A 6,341-nucleotide genomic window follows, 5' to 3' on the forward strand; every position below is an offset into this window, starting at 1 on the left:
GAGAATATGTAATTATTAATGGTTGATAATTATTATTTATCGATCTATTGATAATGTTGTGGCCATTCTTGAATTGAGCGCATTGATGTGGGGCTGTTCTGTGTGGTGCTGCCTCCTGGCGGTGGATTGTCGAAAACTGTCGTCAGCCCAGGCTTTCTTGTCAGTCGGGAAAGAAAACAGATGGAGTCAAAAGAGTGTACAAAGCCATACCATACTGGCTCACTTTATTTGTTATTTTTCTGGCTGGACATTATATGTCAATAATTAATTGAAGTGTTTAATGAATGTCGTGAATATTTGGGAAAAGCAAGGAGCAGTGAAATTAATATTGCCAAGCAGCTTGTAATCATCGCCAGGCCACAGTATCAGAGTATCAGAAAGGTATTTCCTTTCCCAAAGGTATTTATCCTTCTCATTTCTATATTCCTTCCTGTATTTCGATTCCAATACCTTATAATTGATAATTTGGCACATATAAACATTACGACTGGTGAGTCTATTATCTATACTAATTTGAGAATTTCCATAGCTTTGCTCACAGTAAATATTTCTTCTAATTCCAGCTTGGCAAGTATTTTCATTAAATACAATAATAATTTAGATACAGTCCTCTCACTCTACAAAACAGATAATATTATATCGACATTTTGGGTCTATCGATAGAATGATCATGATGTCACTAAGCACAAGCACAAAGAATTTTGCAAAGGACTAACAGTTTTTAGGATGAGTTTCTTAGTCTGTAATTTTTGTGATTTTATCCAGGAAATATAGGTAAGTCGAGTGATTTTATTTTTATTGATGTACTGTAAAATGAAAGAATAAATTTATTATGGGTCTAAATACTTATATATTTAAATGATAATCTTTTCAAAAGACTATTATAGGCCACGCATAACATAAACTTATAACACAACACTGAATACCGTATTATTTAAGGCATAACTTAATAATAATAATAATAAGAGAAAAGCCTCTTGAATTTATCATTGCTGGAAATAAGATGATTATTATTCTAGGCAGACACATTCCAGGGTTTTATGCTGGTATATATAAATTTAAATGTGTAACAAAACTTTTTATTTAGCCTAGCCTAAGTAATTGAAGTCACCACAAACTAATCTACACTCATGTTATTATAATGAACTTAATATCAATAATATATGACTGTGGATTGATAGACTAAAATTTATTCAGTTGTTTTCTGGACCGGCAGGCTTTATTTAAACTTTTTCCAGCAAGCAATTGATTCATTTATTTATATTAACAGCTTTATATCTTATTCCAATTTAGAAAAACTATCGGTGTAGTCCTCTCATTTTAGCAATATATACTTTTTATAATAAGAAAGAGTGAGACTGTGTGTTTGCAACATGTGTGTTTTTTCCAATTTTCCAGTCAAAAAATATTATTTGACATATGTTTAATTATAAGTAAACTTTTGTTCCATCTCTGATAGGAGCTGTGGTGATGAAATTTTCCAACACAAAAGAAAAAGACATAGAAGCAGTACGGTAATCAAATACTGGCTGAAGTCTCCAAAAACTCGGTTTACCAGCAAAGAGAAATCTAAGTAAGTCTCAATTTTGATTAATTTAAAACAGAATATGAAGTCAAATAATTTTTTTCTATGGGTGATGTCCACATGAGCTCTAGGCTTGTGCTAATCATTATAAGTTAGTAATCATACCGGATGGATCATATGTATGGGAACCTTTCAATAAATTAGAGACTGTTGTAGATATAATACTGTAGCTTTCAGGATATGTTACTGGTCAAATACTCTAACTCTTGAAGTACAGTACAACTGAATTTCAACCCCTTCATAAGGGGTTGACTAGGTTCAGAATGTATAATATGGTGACTCAAGAGTTTTAACTGGAATATTTTTAATGTAAACGCCTATTGTGTGGTACATTATTTTAAAGGGCTTTTTAAAACAAGAAACATAACATCAATTAAAATGTACTATGAAACTTGAATCCAAAACGGTGGCTGATTGAAGTTACAGTTTGTAAAGAAATGAGGGGTTATAACTCAAATATTTTTAATGTAAACACCCATTGTGTGATACATCATTATAAAGGCCTTTTTAAAACTAGAAAGATGAAATCAATAAAAATATATGATACTTTTATCCAAAATGGCGGCTGATTGAATTTTATCAATTATTTATTTAAAAACCAAAACTTCAATCAGCCGCCATTTTGGATAAAAGTATCATAGAAGATTTTTATTGATTTCATCTTTCTCGTTTTGAGAAGGCTTTTAAGAAAATTCACAATGGGTATTTACATTCAAAATCTTTGATTTACAACCCCCAAGTCACCCCCTTATAAGGAGTTGAAATTCAGTTGTATGTCAAAAGGTGGAGTATTCGACCAATAACTTATCCTGAAAGTTACATTATTATATCTACAACAGTCTCCAACTTATTGAAGGGTTGAAGACTGTGATGTTTTGAAAATAAATTCAATTTTAATATAAATTATTGTTGTTTCACCATTTTATTAAAGCAAAAATCTCCCTATTGGCCATCCAGACATTTATGGTTTTTTCCCCATTGGTGATGCAAAGCTAATACAAGCAAATGGCTGATACAAAGTTCAACAGCTGAAAAAAGAAGCTTACATGAAACATTTTTGAAATTTGTCAGCTGTTGAATGATTTAATTTTTATTCAGTTTTGTGTAAAATTATTTTAAAGTTAGGGTAGAGAATTTACTTCACATTATATTGTGGTTATTCAAAAGTTTTATAAGATTTATAGTTTTTTAATGTAAAAATAAAGAATTGAAAAGGTTATTTATTCAGAATAATTAAGGTAATCCTTCTCCATCTTTTCACGATAAAATATTGTATAAATGTATTTTAAAAACGTTACTTTCATGTGAATTTTTGGAAATTTTCATGCGAAAGAAATGACAAATGTGGGACAAGAAATATAGAAAAAACCGTTTTATTCATGTTCTTTTCTGAGAGTTCAGTATACATGTTCAGTATAACGTGAAAATGTAGAAACAAAAAAAAACGTTATTTTCAAGTTTCAGTTTCACGTACTTTTCACGTGAAAAGTTGGAACATTTACACTTTTTTTCATGTGAAAAAATGTGATTTTCTCGACTTTTCCACCAGAATATGACGTTATAATGTAAAACTGTGAGGATATAATTTTCACGTGAAAAAAACGCTCTTGTGTTATCTTGGACTTTCCTTTCAGGAGAGGGAGAGTCATGCATATTTAAATACATTTTTAGGTTATTAAATAAATTTGCTAGCAGATTAATTCAGGAAATAAAATCCTTATTCTCTAATTTGTAAAGATTGTATACTTTGAACTGTTATTTGTTCTAGAAATGTTCAAACACCGGATCCTGGAGGAAATTCTGAATGCTACAAAAATTGAGATTGAATTGAGGTGCAGTAACATAAACCAGTATGTAGCTCAAAAAATTGCTACTTTAAACAGGAAGAGATTGAAGTATTCTGGAGCACCACAATAAGGACCTTTCTTATAGATAAATGACATGCATATGAGTTATTTTAATAAACAAACTTCTCACATTATTCATGTCTTAACTATTTACATCCCTTAATTTTTCATCAATATGTCAATAGACATCTATTCACTGAATCCAATTCACTTTCCTTGCAAATGTTATCTTCATCCTAAGCTGCTCTCCTAGATTTAAAAGAGGATTTTTTTCTATAAAGGAGACAGGCTGCTTATAGATGGCTATTGATCTGTATTGATATCAATACAGCTGGTTATGTATTGATATCCATGGATATGTATTGATTTGTATTGATTTCAATAGGTATTTGGGCCAATACACATCAATACATATCCATGGAAATGTATTGATATGAATACAGCTGGTTATGTATTGATATCCATGGATATGTATTGATTTGTATTGATATCAATAGGTATTTGGGCCAATACACATCAATACATATCCATGGAAATGTATTGATTTTTATTGGCCCAAATACCTATCGATATCAATACATTTTTTTTATTGATCTCTATTGATCACTTCCACTAGGGATTAAATATTCAATAATTAGGCTAATGATTACCTACATAGGTTGGTATTCACCAAATACAATTTTTATCAAAAACACAGTCATGTAAGAACAATATAGACCTTATTTGTGAATCAGATTTTATAATTCATGACTATATTATATTAAGGTGAGCTACATCATACTTATATCAGTTTATCTCAGGTATGCAGCTTAATTCTTGACAGAGGAACATTCAAGAGTGAGAGCTGTTCATTGTGAAGGTGCATACAGGCTTATGCGCCACGAACATGCGTATTTCTCTTTTCATCAGCTAATATTATGCCTATTATATCTGTATTTTACTGTTTCTGTGCAAATGCAGAAGATATAGAGCTGATGAAAAGCGAAATATGCATGTTTGTGGTGCTTAAGTCTGTACGCACCTTCAGAAAGAGGGGTTGTAGATTTCTGAAACCTGGTTGAAGTCATACACTTATCAATTTATAAACTTTATAAAAACCCAAGATTTGAAACCCAACTTCTAGGCTGGTCACATATTGCGACAACACGCGACGTGACATGATGAAACCCCAGTCTGCTATATGAGTTAACATCATATTCATTATTTTATAATGAAGCTTTGTCTCATATTTGATTTATAATGAACCTTGTCTCATGGTGAAAATTACAATATTATGATCATAAAAATAATATTATCTCATCTAGCAGACTCGTGTCCCGCCGTGTCACGTATCAATATGGGACTAGCCCTATTGGCAATTGCAATCCAATATGTTTGGAGAATCCATTAATTTTTCTACAAATACAATTTATTACACTATGCTCACATTATGGCATCATGATATATTTGGAAGTATTGAAAAAAGGAATATTGCTTGTTTAAAGAAAGAGGTATGACACACAAAAAGAGTCGGCTCGCTTCACTCGCCTCCATTTACATTCCACATTCTCCCTTCAAATATTTAATAGATTATAGAGACTTTCAAGTTCGATGCAATTACTGCTTAATTACATCCAAGTAGCTTAGAGTTGCGAATATCTTTGTCTATTCTAATGAAGATTATTAAAAATATTAATTCCCATGTAGAGACATAGTACGTTATACGAAAACGTATGTAACATATACATTATATGATACTTTAAAAGGATTTTTGTATTTCAGTCTAGTACTTTGAAATTTGACATAGAAATGATAAGTAGAGAAGTAGTTTCAAAACATTAATTCCATCCAACTTCTTTGAGTTCCAATGTACTTGAAAAATCTAGAAAAATTCAATGAAATACTGAGGAAAAACCCTTCAATACAGCACTTAAGCTGAACCCGTGTATCGATTTTAAACTTTTTCAAGTTCAGTAGTTACTGAAAAACTAGGAAAAGCTCATTCCAAATAAGTAGTGGTGTTTTGAGAGAGCTGCCTATCCAATAGAAATCGAGGGGTGTGGCCTAAAACCACGCCCCTTTTCCCCCCTCCACCCCCCTGCCCAGTGTCCGCCATTTTGGCCACGCCCCCAGCCAATAGGAAGCGAGGGGGCGTGGCCAAAATGGCGGCCCCCTTCCCCCTCCACCCCCCCTTCCCTAGTGTCGGCCATTTTGTCCCCCACCAAAGTCCCCGCCCCCAACCAATAGGAAGACAGGAGGTTCCCCTACCCAGGAAGTGCCCCCCTTCCGGCGGCCATCTTTGTTAATTAGTAGCAGGTGTTTGCATGACCAACTGTCAAAAACATCTGTCACCACCCCCCCAGTCATCCTAACACCTGCTTCACAACAGCAGCAGCAATTAATAGTAAGTGGTGCCAACCTGATTAGCATATTAAAAATATCCCCACATTTAAAATCTTTAAAATCTTTAAAATCACAGATATCACTACTGGAGCGGCACTAAACTCTCAAAGTACACTACTAGCGCTAAACTCTCAAACTACACTACTAATCTATTTCCCAGTCATATTTTTTTCTTTTTTTTCCTGCATCACTTGGTTGCCTATCACTGAACATTCTTTTCAAAAACAACTCTTGCACCTGATCAGAATCCAAATTATGTTGTACAGCTTCACTCATGTCAAAGATGTACCTCTTTTTGACATATTGTGCAATGAAATAGTATGAAAAGTTGAACAACTGTTCATTTAAATATTTCTGAAAATCTTCACCTTTCATAATCATCTGCATAATGTCATCTTTTAGCTTCTCACCAAAAGCTAAACTTTTTTCATCAAGTTTCTTTTGCACCTCAGCAAACATAATATTGAATGCTGTTTCTAGATCAACTACTTTCAAATTATAATCTTGCCTGTTAATAAAGTTAAGTT

At 32.6% G+C, this 6,341-nt stretch overlaps 1 long non-coding RNA gene across 1 annotated transcript; it reads left to right on the top strand.

The window, feature by feature from the left end:
• The first annotated feature begins 726 nt into the window (after window positions 1–726).
• LOC120354490 lies at window positions 727–3,486 on the top strand. The gene is made up of 3 exons (XR_005573069.1): window positions 727–774; window positions 1,460–1,573; window positions 3,354–3,486. It is a non-coding gene; the product is annotated as an uncharacterized LOC120354490 (long non-coding RNA).
• The last annotated feature ends 2,855 nt before the right edge of the window (window positions 3,487–6,341 follow it).

This window comes from Nilaparvata lugens, chromosome X, assembly GCF_014356525.2.
Source record: "Nilaparvata lugens isolate BPH chromosome X, ASM1435652v1, whole genome shotgun sequence".
NCBI lineage: Eukaryota > Metazoa > Arthropoda > Insecta > Hemiptera > Delphacidae > Nilaparvata > Nilaparvata lugens.